Source organism: Ailuropoda melanoleuca, chromosome 2 (assembly GCF_002007445.2).
Source record: "Ailuropoda melanoleuca isolate Jingjing chromosome 2, ASM200744v2, whole genome shotgun sequence".
Lineage (NCBI taxonomy): Eukaryota > Metazoa > Chordata > Mammalia > Carnivora > Ursidae > Ailuropoda > Ailuropoda melanoleuca.
The window spans coordinates 124,261,380-124,277,251 of record NC_048219.1 but is presented as its reverse complement, the minus strand read 5'-3'; the positions used below and the strand labels follow the sequence as shown (position 1 = coordinate 124,277,251).

At 37.7% G+C, this 15,872-nt stretch overlaps 2 pseudogenes; one reads left to right on the top strand and one right to left on the bottom strand.

Moving 5' to 3' along the window:
* Positions 1–11,175: 11,175 nt before the first annotated feature.
* On the bottom strand, positions 11,176–12,484 carry LOC100469081 (annotated as a pseudogene).
* A 646-nt stretch (positions 12,485–13,130) lies between these two features.
* LOC100467912 lies at positions 13,131–13,883 on the top strand (annotated as a pseudogene).
* The last annotated feature ends 1,989 nt before the right edge of the window (positions 13,884–15,872 follow it).

The following is a 15,872-nucleotide window of genomic DNA, read 5'->3' as shown; positions in this document are numbered from 1 at the left end:
TTCACTTTTCCATAGGGAAGTTAAATCTCATCCTGAAAACTATAGACTGGAGATACTTACTTTGGTATTTAACCAGTTTTATCTCTAAATATATTTTCAAATATGCACACTCTGTGTCTTTATTAACCAATAAGTTCACCAAAAGACCCAAGAGTTGTAGGAATTGATCCTGAGATGGTGTTCATTACATAACTGTGAAAAATTGTTCATTCTTCCCTAGGTGCTCAATTTATTATCAGAGAGATATGATACAGACTAATAGTTTATTATCATTTTACTTGATAATAGCAGCAAATTGAGAAATACCATTCTTACATTTCTCTTTTTCTAATAGCAAGAGCATATATCCTGAAAAGAAAAAAACACAAGTAGGTGTATCAATTAGAATGTTCTCACCTGCAAGGAATAGAAAATACAATTTACTTAACAAATAAGGGTGCTGATTGTCATATAACAAAAGTCCAGAGGCAGGGAAGGCTTCAGAGCTAGTTGACTTATGGCTTATTTTGTTATTATGATCTCTTGTGCATTTTCTTTTTCTGCTCTCACAAATACACACCAGCTTCATCCAAAGCCTGGCTAATCACCTTTGCTTTCCTGAGATGGTTACCATCAACAACTGGGGCTACATGTCTCTTTGTTCAGCAAGAATAGCAGAAAAAAAATTCTCTCTCAAAAGGCTCGAAATTAAAGCTCTTCCCATCAGCCATCTTGGACTAATTTATATCACCAGCCAAGCCCTGGACCGATACAAGCCAGGGTTTTGCCCTGCACCACTGAGCCTAAATCTGCATTTATTACTTCCCTAATGGCAGGAAAGACTTCCTGTGTCTGCTAAAAACAGAGATTTATGAGACCCCAACTCAGACCTACTAAATCAGAATTTCAATAGAAGAGTCTGATAATGTATATATTTAAAAAGATTCTCAGGTGCGTTTTATAGTCCAGGAAATTTGGGAAACCTGCAGTTGGGTCAGAATCCACAACTGGAGTTGGGATGAGGTCAGCTCTCTGAGTCATACAGGGCACGTGCAGATACCTCAACAGACTGGAGTTCTGTTAGCATGGAGGAAGCCAGAATAGACCACAGATATCAACCAGCAGTAGCAACTAGAGCAGCTAATTTTATCTTCTTAGCTCTTTACTCTGAGTTCTTCCCCCTTGGTGATATCTTTCCTACTCTCCCTCCATAGGCATTCTTCCCCCACCCCCCGCCCTGGCATGACATGATTTCTCATACTAATTTCAATTATGGGTGCCAGGTTGGGAGCACCTTACTGAAAGTATTGGAACCTAAGGGTCATCAGTGGTGAGAGAAATTTTTCTCCGGACTTCCTCTACACTTGGCCACCTCAGTAGGCTGGACGATGCAAAGGTAAACAGGAAAGAGTGAAACCCTCTTCACATTTTCCATAATGGGAAAAGAAATCATCTAGCCTTTCTGTGAAAATTGCCACTTGACCCAGAGGAATGACTGCATGTTTAGTATCTCCAGATAGGGTTATCTGTTTTATTATTCTTTGCTGAGTGTCTTTTATAGAATTCAGTATACAGTCATTTTATTCATCTTGTTACAAAATTCATTCTCTGACTGAAGCTCTAAACGGTTCGCATGGAACTATTTTCTTATGAACGCTGATTATTTTATAGATTTTACATCAAGTAGAAAACAAGGGAATATTGACCTGGCCCTTGAGCCTTGTTAGCATTGATGAATCTAATAGTTTCCCAGCGGAAAGTGGAGGCTTGAGCAAATGGGATAAACACACCCCTCTCATTCCCCTTGTGTTACTTTCTCCACCTGCAATGTTCTCCCCTTTCTATTCCTCCAAGCCCACCAGATTCCATATCCACTACGAAGCCACCTTTGCATACTCCAGCTCCCACTCACATCTCATTTCTACAGCTAACCAGCTTCCTGAGAAGCACATTAGCACTTTAGCAACTTGCTTTCATCTTTTATTTTTCTTCATTGGTTTGTCTTATTCTTTTTTTAAAGCTCATTTTGCCTATCTGGGTATGTGTTAACTCTCTTTCTAGAGATCATACTTTTACTAGACCTTGTAAAACACTCAACACATGCTAGATATTTAGCAATTAATTATTAAGTTGCTATCTGATGGATTTTGAAGAAAGAGCATAGTACTGGAGTGGCACCTAGATACGCTTCAAACTTTATATTCTGGGGGAAGAATAATTACAGAGGGCTCTTCCCAGTCCATCAAACACTTCCATCTCTCTGTGCCACCTGAAAATTGCTCATTCCCTTTAATGCTACTTCCCCACTTAATTATAAAGTGAAAGACTTACAAATGAGCTACCCAACTGCCATGGCCCTTAGTTGAAGTCAACTAGTTTAAGACGAATTTTCTTCTGCTTACTAAGAGAAGCAGAGAAGGCTTCACTATTTTGCTGTCATGTCAACTCAGCAGGAAATTTCCCTTCATGCTTAGAAGTTATTCAAATCTCCTAAAAATCTAGCACATGTTGGAACACTGAATACTGAATTTAGAACTTTGAAATAATCAGGGGTGCCTGGGTGCTGCAGTCAGTTAAGCATNCCAACTGCCATGGCCCTTAGTTGAAGTCAACTAGTTTAAGACGAATTTTCTTCTGCTTACTAAGAGAAGCAGAGAAGGCTTCACTATTTTGCTGTCATGTCAACTCAGCAGGAAATTTCCCTTCATGCTTAGAAGTTATTCAAATCTCCTAAAAATCTAGCACATGTTGGAACATTGAATATTGAATTTAGAACTTTGAAATAATCAGGGGTGCCTGGGTGCTGCAGTCAGTTAAGCATTTGACTCTTGGTTTTGGCTCAGGTTATGATCTCAGGGTGGTGGGATTGAGCCCCGCATCAGGCTCCATTCTCAGCACGGAGTCCTCTTAAAGATTCTCTCTCCTTTTCCTACTGACCCTCCCCCCTCATCACCATGCTCACTCTCTCTCTCTCAAATAAATTTAAAAAAAAAACTTTGAAATAATCAGACAAATATCCTCTGGTTTGGGATAGGATGGTATTTTGACACTGATTCTTCAGAAAGTAAAAATTCCCAGAATCAAGAAACTTTATCATTGTATAGAAGTAGGCATTTGCTTCCATATGATAGGATATAAGATATACATTAAGAGTGGATTTTTAAAGAGTAGATTTTAAACAGATTAATTTACCACTGAAAAACTTTGAAAAATATATAGTGAAGTAGGCAACATGAGCGCTGGTGATCCATTTCATGTTTTTAGTTTGATACGTATGGCTCCCTTCTCCTCAGAAATTCTTCAAAGCCTGTAGTCAAACCTTATCCATTTTTTGGTGTACTTCACAATACCTGGGTAACTTTAAGACAGGACACTGTCATGCCTAAATTGTACACTTAATAACTACTTTTTGAAGTGAAGATAAAGAGACTTTGATCTCTTTCCAGTATATTTAAAAATCTGAAACAAAAATGTCTTCAAAGCAGGGGTAGCAAGCTAGCAGTCTGTCAGCTAGCGACACTGGGTGCAGAAATGTATTTTCTTTGGATGAGATATGATGTTTTACATTTTTTGGAAAATTTTCTTTTAAAAACCAAGAGATTTTTCTTTTGCCTTTGAAAACTGGAAGATCTGGCAAGACCAGAACTTAATTCCATTATGGCAACAATCAGCTGCAGTGGTATCCCCTTTGAACAGGGACACTCTCTCCAATTTTCTGCCTCTATAGCCCCCTGTTGTCTTCACCCAGCCTGCCTCACTCATTTATATTACCTGCCAGATTGAGAATCCCTGCTTCAAAGAATAACTCATTTCTTCACCACTTGAAAAACATGTCGTTTTTAAAATGCTATCTGCTTTCAGTATTACCCAGAAAGAGCCTACAAGGGTGAAGTTTTGCAGAGAAATAGATTGTCTTCAGATTTCATTTGGTCACAGTAATTAATCACCTACCTGTTCAATGACACAATCAGTTCCTTAGTAACGAAGATCTTGTAAACAGAGAATTACCACAGAGAATCGATGTTATTTGCTATCTTGGAGGGGAAGGAGGAGGATGAGGAACACAAATGAGAACAAGAACCACCACCACCAAAGACGAAATATTTTTTCCACAGAAATGTGCCTGCTATTTTACAAATAAGGAAACAGAAAAAGGGTGTCTTCTATCTAAATTCTCTCATAATGCACTTTCCAAAGTTCTCCTGATAAGAATTCGAAACTTCTCCCCCCATGTCCGTGTCTTATATTTTATATTCACTCTTGTTCACTCTTTTAATCCATGATACCACTTTAAATACCATAGCCGGCAACAATACACTCTGTATCTCCTTCCCAGTGACTCTTCATATCCTCTGTCTTACAAAGAATTGCAGTTCATTTGATTTTTCTGCCACTCATCAGGGGCTCATATTAGTTCTGGACACAGTGTGTTGGTAAGGTCCTCCTCTCATTAATACTGTGGCACACCTTAATTGAAAATTAGAAGCTATACTGAACAATCAATCAGGGTACACATTTATTCTTAAGGTATACATATTATCATGACAATTTAGATGAATCAAATAAAAACAAACCAATTAAGTAACTTGAAGAAGGCAATGCACAAAAGCAATGATAAACCCAAAAACATACCATATTTTTCTCTCTTCAACCCCAACATAAGCTGATTCTTTAGCAATATACTGTTTAGGTTGTTTTCAGGTACCAATTTAGCTCATGGCATACAACAATTCCCAGTCTGATTCAAGATCATGCTTCTGTATAATTAACTTCAGTTAATTTTTTAAACACTCTCAAGACCAATGAAAGAGAATTTCTCATTTAGGAAATAAATTCAGCTGAATAGTCACTGCATTAAATATGGATATTTCAGAATGGCAATATTTGGAATGACTGCATATAACCCTCTTAGGGTTATATGTATGTGTCTGTGATTATTACATATTTCTGTAAGCTCAACAAATAGGCTCTCTGAATTGTTTCCTTAGTGATGGTTACTAAGCACTTTGGAAGATATTAGAAATTCCTTCTATCTTAATATAATATGTACTGTAATTTTTTTCCCACAGATCTCATTATTTTTACAAGGCAAAATTATTTAATTCAAATTTGCTTCAAAGTGAGGCAGTGTGTAGTTTATAAATTTGCTACTGAAAGAACCTAGATATGTCAACCAGTTTCTTAAATAAATTAAGATGTAGATAGCTACAGAAATTAATTTCAAAATTAGTTCTTTAATGATTCCTCTAATCGCAACATGCAAATAATGATATTGTTTAGTGCTTTCAACAGGAAAAGATTTTTCATAAGTTTAAATAGAAAATTCAGCTTGAGGGGCACCTGGGTGGCTCAGTTGGTTAAGCGTCTGCCTTCTGTTCAGGTCATGATCCCAGGGTCCTGGGATGGAGCCTCCCCATCGCATCCCATATGGCTCCCTGCTCAGCGGGAAGTCTGCTTCTCCTTCTCCGTCTGCCCCTCCCCCTCCCTTGTGCACGCTCTCTCTCAAAATAAATAAAATCTTTAAAAAAAAGAGAAAATTCAGCTGATTCGCCTAGAGTTTGTAACTGCTGCTCTTCACCAGTAATCCATTACACTGATTTTTAATTGATCGTTGATTGATTTTTCAGCCTGCCACACATATTATGCACGATTTTGTCATATAGTGAGTAAAATTTAATTTGGACTTGCATAGAAGTGTAAGTATATTTACTGTCTGCCTCTTCAGATTTGCCCCCAATTTATACATTTATTATCCAGACCTCAATGTTACACTTCTGTAATATGTTCAGTAAAAAATAAGTTGAAGAAAATAACTGAAGTAGGAAAATTTACTCTGTTGCTAAGTAAAAATGATTTAGTCCTGAAGTAGGTGGATAATACAGAGGAAGGCAGGACCAGGGAGGAAAATGATTCTGTCAAGAGACCATCCCTAGCACACAGAGTTCTTTATTAGCCTTGCTGAAAATCACTCCCGTTGGTTTAGCAGTTCAATCTTGATTACTGGCATTCCATGTTTCTAGATACTCTCTGGATTACACTGAGTTTTCACACTTTTTTTTTTTTTTTTTTGTCATTAGGTTTGGCATTATTTTCCTGCACACTACGATCCTACTGGGGTAGAATGATTAAAGTCCTTTGCATAGCTCTGCTTTGTTTCCACCAGAGAAAGTCTCACAGATGACAATATAAATGCAGGGGTTTGGCTGCTTTAATACTGAATATTGGTTTAAAGTGGATGCTTATAAAGTTTATATAACTGTCCAATAAAATGTTAATTCCTGAAATTCACCTCTTCCTAGACATTTGGAAGGTTGGCGGGGCTCCTGTGTGTTGTATTAATCTTTTTTTTTTTTCCTGTCATTCTCTAAACACCTCACTGCTACTTTCAGGTCAGGTGTTCTGCCTCATCCCTACTTACTTCATCACTTGCTGCAATCTGGCTCCCCGACTACCACTGCTCTGAAACTTGCTTTCTCAAATAATCTATTGTTTTTTTGTTTGATATCACTTCTCTGTAAAACTCACTTCTGGGTCTTATGACCTAGCTCTGCCCTGGCTTTCCTGCTACTTCTCTGACCAGTCTTCACATGCTTTTGCTAGATGCTTTTCCTTTCTTTGCACACTAAATGTAGGAATTCTCCAAGATACTCTCGCATAGCTTCTCTCTGCAATCGGCTCCAGGTAGTCTCTAAGCCAGTGATTTAAATTCTAGATGTATACACAGAATCTCAGCCTCACTTTCACTGGCACTCAGATTCCAGATCCATATATCCAGTTTTACATTACATGCAATGAACCTGAATTCCATGGGCAAGATATCCATAATTAAATTCATTATCTCTACCTCCTTCCTCCTTTCTTGCTCTTTCTAGTTAACGACATCATCATCATTTTCCAAAAATCTATGGTAAATATTATGGTGTCCACAAAAATTTCTGGTTCTCTTGTCCCTCTGGGAACAAAGAGGATGCCATTTCCACATTCCCTTAAGGAGAGGCATGGCCATGTGACACAGCTGGAAAAGAATCCTTTGTTGATTTGAGCCATTGAAATTTGGGGGCTGTTTATTATTAAAATATAACTGAGTGTACTCTGACAACTCTATAATTTCTCAAATATGATATCTGATGTCACTGAATTAGTCAGGAATAAGCTTACGTGTATGTAATAGGAAAAGTTACAATGTGAATGACAACGAGATACTTGTACCGTTATTTCTGTGTCAGGTGAAAGGTGGCCAGCAGTAAGCGTTCCCAGGCTGCCCCACCATCGCCAGTGACCACTCCCACTTTCTTGCTGCTCGCAAGCAGACGCAGCATCTGCAGCATTGGCTTCCGCTGCATAGTACAGGATGGGTCGGTGGCGCTGCAGCCTATCCCGTCCACATCGCAGCACCTGAGAGGAAAACACGGGAGAGGGAAACATTTCTCTTTTAAGGAGAATGTCTAGAAGTTTCACTTCTACCTCACAGGCCTGAATTTAATCCTACGGCCACACCCAGCTACGGAGATTTGAAAATATAATCTTTTAGCCGGGTCGTAATGTGTCCGGCTAAAATTCTGGGCACTGCTATAAAATAAGAAAAAGAGAATAAATACTGAAAGATAACTAGCAATTGTAGCCACAACTGTGTCTGATTTTACCATTCACCTCATCATTTGCGTCATCAAAATTTATTAATCTCATTTCCTAAATGCCTCTCAATACTGACTCTTCCTTTCACTCTAATGATACTCTGGAAATAGTTTTCGCTAAGACAACTGCAATCAGTTGATAACTGATTTTCCTGCCTTCTTTTCCTCCTTTTCTTTGAGTATTGGAAGTTCTCAATGTTCAATGCTTCATGCAGCCGTAAGAGTTACCAGTTTATTTAATCAATATTCTATATAATCTTTTACTCCCTCATTGTACATTCTTCAACGATTCCTCATTAGCCATGAAATGTAGCTTAAATTTCTTACCATGAGATTCAAGACTTTCCGTGGTAAATTTGGTCAGAATATTCCCTTCATACCATCATTTCCTATTATGGAATCAATGTACATTCACATATATTACTCCTTTCTGGCATCACTCTTCTTAGGGGTATGTGGAGCTCTGACTTATCTCTACTTAATCACTGCTCCCATCTTTCAAGCACCAGTTGAAAGATCCCTTCCTCTAGGAAGACTTTCCACATCTTCGGGGGCATTTGCATTGTTCTTTCGTCCTTCCTCTACCATAATTTTATTTATATTTCTTTTAACTATTTAGACTTATATTCATGTATGTATATATCTTCCTCATTGAATCATAAGATCTTTGAATGTAAGGAAATGATTGTTCGGTAAGTGTATATATGAGAGCTGTGCCACAGAGATAATACTGTATCCATGCAATAAATATTAAGACATGAATACAAACAATGGCTCCCTTAGTTCTTCTGTGGCATTAACTACAGTTAAGAAAGACAACATCAGCTCTAAATCAGATTCCCAACTTCTTCCTGGACTTGTCATCATTTATCTTAAATATCCTTCATGACCTAATTAAGAGTCCTAATCAGAGTAAATGAAACAATATTGTCATATTAACTGCTTTATTTAGAATACAAAGAAGTCTGATTGCTGCCTAATCAGCCAAATTAGCACCTAATAAAATGTATTTCCCTAAAGGAGCCTTGTAAGTATCAATTTGTAATTGCCTGATCTCTACATTAAATCAACCAGTGGGTCCTTCTTAGAAAACGTAGGTTTAGATGGTCTTCTGCCCTTTTCAAAATAAGCACAGCAGTATTGGAAATAAAAATACTATATGTCATAGACTTGCTTGGGCATTATGAGCCAAATGTACTATACCATGTAAGTGTATATTATTCTAAAAGGAAATTATTTGGCCATTATTAGAATCACATTTATGAACCTAGTGAGGTCTTTCAAAATGAACCTAGATCATTTTTATTTAAAATAAAAAAAGATCTCAGTGTACATTCACAACTAAGGATAGAGGGATCCTTACAATATCTCCTTTCCTTGGGCTACTATTAGAAATTATACTGCTCCAGGCTCTAGGGGTGGGTCCTCTTTGGCCACAATTCATTTAGTGAGGTCAGGACCTGCTATAACATTTTTAAGCCTTTGACGGTATATAAAAAACAAGCTAGGGAGGAATTCCGAAAAGAATCCCTGAAAGACGGAGTAGAAGCCTAGTTAATCTGTACCTGTAGTCAGCCTTCAGTTAAAGGCTGAAGAACTGGCATTTACTAAAAAGAAAAAAAAATAGTAAGTCATTAACTTTGTTATTTACCCTTCTGAGAACATTGCTTCTGTATAATACATTAAGAATATGCTTCAAAAAATAGCTTATAAATGAAAGGTCAACATACTGAAGCAAATCATCTAATTACTTCATGTCACAGAATAAGAAACATTTTCATTTCCACATTTTATCCCTGGATTTGAATCATTCTGAGACTCTCAAGAATAATGCAAAGTTCATTTGACCAAAGAAAATGGCAATAAAAGAAGTGAATCAAACAATTCAAAGTTCTATTAATAAATTATATCCTTTGCTGAGAGAATACAGTCCAATTTAATATTCCATTTAAATATTTAGTTACCTTCTGAAAAATGTTTAAGACAAATAAGTTGCTCTAGTTAATAATACAGGGATGTCTACTTGATAGTTGCTTAGAGTATATCTTAAGCCTTCCCACCACACACACACATGCAAACTAACCATGTGAGGTGATGGTTAGTTATTTTGATCTTAGAGATCATTCTGTATTTGTGTTTTTGTTCATGTCTGTGTGTGTGTGTATACACACACACACACACATATACACACATCAAATCATCATGAAGACTCTCTATATATTTGTCAATTATTCCTTAATAAATTTGGAAAAAAAAGAATTCTTATGTATCTTCTTTGTCTAGTTCTTGATCTCTTTTTATCATTAATTTGCTCTATATGCATGTACATGCATGTTTTAATTATTAGTCACTGTATTTGTTGCTAGGGTTGCCATTAAAAAATACCACATACTGTCTATCATTAAAAAAAAAAAGAACAGAAATTTCTTTTTTCTCACTTCCAGGGGCTGGAAGTCCAAAATTAAGGTGCCAGCAAGGTTAGATTCCTCTAAGGCCTCTCTCCTTGGCTTCCAGATGGCCACTCTCTTACTACTTTTTATATATTTGTTCCTCTGTGTGTGGGCATCTTGGTGCCTCGTCCTCTTCTTATAAGGACACCAGTCATACTGGATTAGAGCCCTACTCTAACAGTCTCATTTTAACTTCATCACCTCTTTAAAGATCTTATCTCTAAATAAGCCTACATTCTGAGGTGCTGGGGGTTGGGGCTTCAGCATGCTTTTTAAAGAGACGTAATTCAGCCCATAACAGTCACTTTCTTTTCCTTTTGGATATAAAATATATAAAGAACAAATATTTTCATACCATCCTATCTTGATTGTTATAATAGTGCAGGAGGCATAGCCCAATCTCTCCTCCTGCCAGGGAGAAAGCATCTGATTTGGAGAGGGCATTTAATCAATATTTATTGAATAAATGAATGACTAGATCTAACACATAGACATATTTTGTAAATTAGTATACATATGTTCCACAGGCTTCTCAAATGCAATCTCAACAAATCTGAACTCATCCCTTTCTCACAAATCCTTCCCTGTTCCATCCACTGTCTTAGTTAGAATCCTTCACCTCTCCCTCTTCTTTCCTCTCCCTGCCAGTTAGTCATCAACTCTTGCAGATGCTACCACATTAATAGGACCCCAACCCTTCATTCCTCTTTATTTGTATCACAGTTTATCTCCCATATTATTGCAACACACTTGTACGAGTCATATGAACCACAAAACTTCATTCTCCATGTTGATAGTCATATTACTTGCTCTTCTGCTAAAATTCAATTGCTTCCATTGTTCTTAGCATGATTCCTAAGCTCCTTCCTTTAGGGCCCTAAATGAACTTGTTGTTTCTTATCTTTTTTATGTCTCACAACTTGCCACTTCATAGCCCATTGCTCCATGATACTGAATGACATGTAAGTCCTCAAGTTAACCATGTACTTTGTCTCTTTCAACCATAACCTAATGTTCCTTCCTTTTTTTTTTCTTCCAATGTTCAGTTTCCCTTAATGACCCCTATCTCTCTGAAGGGCAGGTGCAGGCAGCTAGGTGATGGCAAGAGACGTTCACTTGAAGATCTTTCCCCGATTGAATACTTTGCCCACATGCTGAAGGCCCCCTCCCAGGAAAAGCACTCTAGAACCAGTGTCTGGGTCTCCTCACTGCCACGATCCAGTTTCTGCCATGTATTTGACTCTTAGTACACCTGCCAGTCTAGACTCAGCATAAAGGCAAGATCCTGGCCTTAGAAAACTCAGACTTCAGAAATGGAGCTGCTATTGTTGGCTCCAAAGAGAGTGACACTGGCCAAGGCATTTTTCCTCAGTTTGTCCAACCTCTGGAACATTCCAGTGAAGTGGTTGCAGCTCATGAAAGTCTGGCTGACCTCTCAGGGAGGCAGCACTCAGAATAGCACAGAGATCAGCCATCCTTATCAAAGTGATCCTAAACATACAGTAGCACCACAGACAGGGTGTCCTCCTTGGAGTATTTGCACTTAAATTCATCCAACACAAAGGTACTCTTGGGCAGGTGAGCAAAGGGATCCTTGGCCTTTTGCTCAGCAGCCAGCACCTGCTCACATTCACCCGTCTCCTCCTCAGGAGCAGGGGCAGCAGACTTTTTCTCCTCTTTCCACTCAGCCTGGGGCTTCTGCTTCTCTTCTTGAGAACCTTTCTCTTTCTGAATAGCTTTTTCAGGATGGCTCTCTGCAACTTTTTAGCATCAACCTGGGCCATCTTCTCATGGAGTTTTCACCTCCCCCAAAATAGCCCAGAACTGGGGCTGGTAAATCCAGGTGAGGAACCAGTGGTTGGTGTCAAGGAAGGTCTAGTGGAAAAAAGGCTCCGGGACCTGTTTATAGAGCCACAACACGATGCAGGCAATGGTGATGTCAGCCAGTGTCAAACATTCACCCACCAGGAAAGTCTTTGTCTTTAAGTGAGCATCCTGTAGTCCCAGAATTTGCCTTACCTTTTCCTTTGCATTCTCCTTGGAGTGTTTGTTGTAGTACACAATGTCCAAAGTGGGGAACACCCAGGTATTGGCTGGGGACACTATGTCACTATCAGTAAAGCTCACCCACTGTACCACTAGGGCTGCTGCCTCTGGAGTACTACCCCACAGTTTCTCATTGCTGACACAGCAGGCAATGGCATTACTCTCAAACACACAGAAACAATCTTCACTGTCAAATGCCAGAAACTTGCTGACAGAAAATTTATGGAGAAATTTGGGGGTGTTGTTGGTTTGGCCAAAGTGGAGGTAGGGTGGTGTGGAGAGCACAGGGACCTGAGCCTTGCTGTACTGAGCAGCGATGAAAGGCTTCGAAGGCCTCCAGTTTTCAGGGTATGTGTAGAGGGTGCCAGCTGCCATGGAAGTGTCACATCCTGATTAAAGTTTCTGTTGAACACAGAGTCTGAGAGCTTTTTCTATTTTTCTCTCACTAGAGGCTGGTTAAAGGAAAACTTGGAAAATTTATAACTATTACAAACATAAAGATAACTCAATAAAGTGGCTGGGTTCAAAATTAAGGTAGTCATATCAAGAATCACTAGGCTTCATATGTGTAAATCAAAACCTGCTACAAGTTATAACAGAAGAATACATTTACAGTAATAACTTTGTAAAATATCTAGGGTAACAGGAACTGTTAACAAAAACAAAAAACCTCTCCAAAGAAAACTCTAAAAAACTGGTGAGAAATACAAATGAAGACTTGAACAACTGGAAAGAATACTATATCCATGACTAAGTGGACTCAAAGCTTTCACTTATCCCTAAATTAATCTATAAATTTTATATTTGTTCAATAAAATACCAGTATTACATTTTTAATTTGATAAAGAGATTCAAAAAGTCAAACAGAAAATAAACCAGTAAAAATAGCCATAAAAATTGTGGAGAAAAATAAGTAGTAAGTACCTCATTTCTAATATCATAAGAAACACCATACGAATAATAGACTTGAATGTAAAAATTGAAGCTGTAAAAGGAGTTTTTTTCCATGCCTGGAACAGTCATGGCTCATGGTCCCAAGCAGCATCTGAAGCAGACAGCAGCTCTAAAGCACTGGAAGCTGGATAAACCAGCGTGTTTGCCCCTCATCCATTTACAAGTTGCCATAGTCTAAGAGAATGTCTCCCTCTCATCATTTTCCTAAAGAACACACTTAAGTATGCCCTAAAAGAAGATGAAGTAAGGAAGATAAACCTGTAATGCTTCATTAAGATTGGTGGCAAGGTCCAAACCGATGTCAGTTTTATGGATGTCTTAAGTGATGATAAGACTGGAGAGAATTTCTGTTTAATCTGTGACACCAAGAGTCACTTTGCTGTTCACCGTATTACATCTGAGGAGGCCAAGTACAAGTTGTGCAAAGTGAGAAAGATCCTTGTGGAAACAAAAGGAATCCTTCATCTAATGAGCCCTGATGTTCGCACCATCCACTACCCTGATCCCTTCATCATTCACATTGACTTGGAGACTTGAAAGCTTACTGATCCCATCAAGTTTGACACTGGTAATTTGTATACGAATGTGTTAACCTGGAAAGAATTGGTGTAATCACCAATAGAGAGAGACACCAGGTTCTTTTGGTATAGTTCACGTGAAAGATACCAACAGCAACAGCTTTGCTATCCAGCTCGCCAACATTTTTGTTATTGGCAAAGACAGTAAGCCATGGATTTCTCTTCCCCATGGAAAGGGTATATACCTCACCATTGCTGAGGAGAGAGACAAGACACTGGCAACCAAACACAGCCGTGGGTGAATTGGTCTCTTGGTGATATGATTGGAAGTCTTTACATTTAAGGATAATACTGTAATGAAAATGTCTTTTTAAAGTATGACAAATTTTGGAAACCAGTAAATAAAATTTTATAATCCAAGATTTTCTACATATAAAATTCACTATAGTTAATGTCCCAGGTAGAAAAAAACAGTTCACCCAAATTGAGTGAGTTGATGAGTGAATGAAAGGACAAAGCTAAGTGTAGGATTATAAGAAAAACACTAGAGTTAGTGCATTGTCTAAAAACTGCTACAAGCAAGATACATACTCTCCTTTAAGCCAAAATAGGTGAGGGATGAGCAGTTACTGGACTCAGATAAATTTTTGTTAAGAGAGCTGGCTAGTAGAACATAATCCTGTAGGAATACAGACACCCTTCAGGGATGGAGGGAGGAAACCAGGGTTATAAATATCCTGCATTTGCTCTCCTCCCATCCTTTCTTTTCTGTGTCAGTACTCCTAATTGGTGGAACTTAAGTCAGCCATAGGGTTCATTCTCTTGAGGCATAAAAGCTAAAAAATACAGTAACCAAAATTAAGAATAAATGGTCTTATTAGATTGGACACAACAAAGATCACTGTAAACTAGAATATAAATCACTGTAAAATACTAGATTGAAACAGAGAGAAGAAGGGGTGAAAAATCAGAAAAGAGTGAGAGGTATATTGTGCACTGTTAAAGCTTCTAAAAGAAAAAGAGGCTAGAAAGTATATGACAGAAGCAACATTTGAAGATACGTTGTCCCAGAATTACAAAAAATTAATGAATGAACAAATGGTGGTGGAAAAATTGGATATCCTCATGCAAAAGGATGAAGTTGGACCTCTATTTTATAACATATACAAAAGAATTAACTCAAAATGGATCAAAACCTAAATATAAGACCCCAAACTATGAAACTCTTAGAATTAAACATAGGCAAAAATCTTTGTGACATTAGACTTGGCAGTGATTTCCTGGATGTGACACAAAAAGCATAAGAAAAACAAATAAATTGGACTACATCAAAATTAAAAATTTTATACATCAAAAGACATTATCAACAGAATTAGAGGCAACCCCAAAAATGGGAAAAATATTTGCGAATCATGTATCTGATAAAGGGTTAATATCCAGAGTAAAGAACTCCTACAATTCAACAAAAACAAGATAACATAAACAACTCAATTTGAAAATGGAAAGGCTTGAATAGTTCTTTCTCTAAAGAAGATATACAAATGGATAATAAGCACATGAAGTGATGCTCAACACAGCTAATCATTAGGGAATGCAAATTAAAACCACAATGAAATGCCACTTCACACCCATTATCAAAAACACAGAAAATAACAAGTGTTGGCAAGGATGTGGTGAAATTGGAAACCCTGTTCCTGGGAATGTAAAATGGCTCAGCTGCTATGGAAAATGTCATGGCAGTTCCTCAAAAACTAAAAATGGAATTACCATATGATCCAGCAATTCTACTTCCAAAATAATTGAAAACAGAGTCTTAAACAGATATTTGTATATCCACATTCATAGCAGCGCTATTCACAATAACTAAAAGGAGAAAGCAACCCAAGTGTCTATTGACAGATGAATGGATAAATAAAATATGGTATATACATAAAATGAATATTATTCAGCCTTAAAAAACAACAAAATTCTGACAAATGCTACAAGATGGATAAACCTTGAAGACATTATCCTAAGTGAAATAAGCCAATCACAAAAGGACAAATACCGTATGATTCCATTAAATGAGATGTTTAGAATAGCTGAATTTACAGATGTAGAAAATAGAATTGTGGCTGTCAGGGGCTGTGAGAAGGAGGATATGGGGAATTATTGTTTACTGGATATGGAGTTTGGAGTGATGAAAAAGTTTTGGAGATGGATGGTAGTGATGGTTGTACAAGAATGTGAATGTACTTAAATGCCTCTAAACTGTACACTTAAAGTGGTTAAAATGGCAAATGTTCATTGTT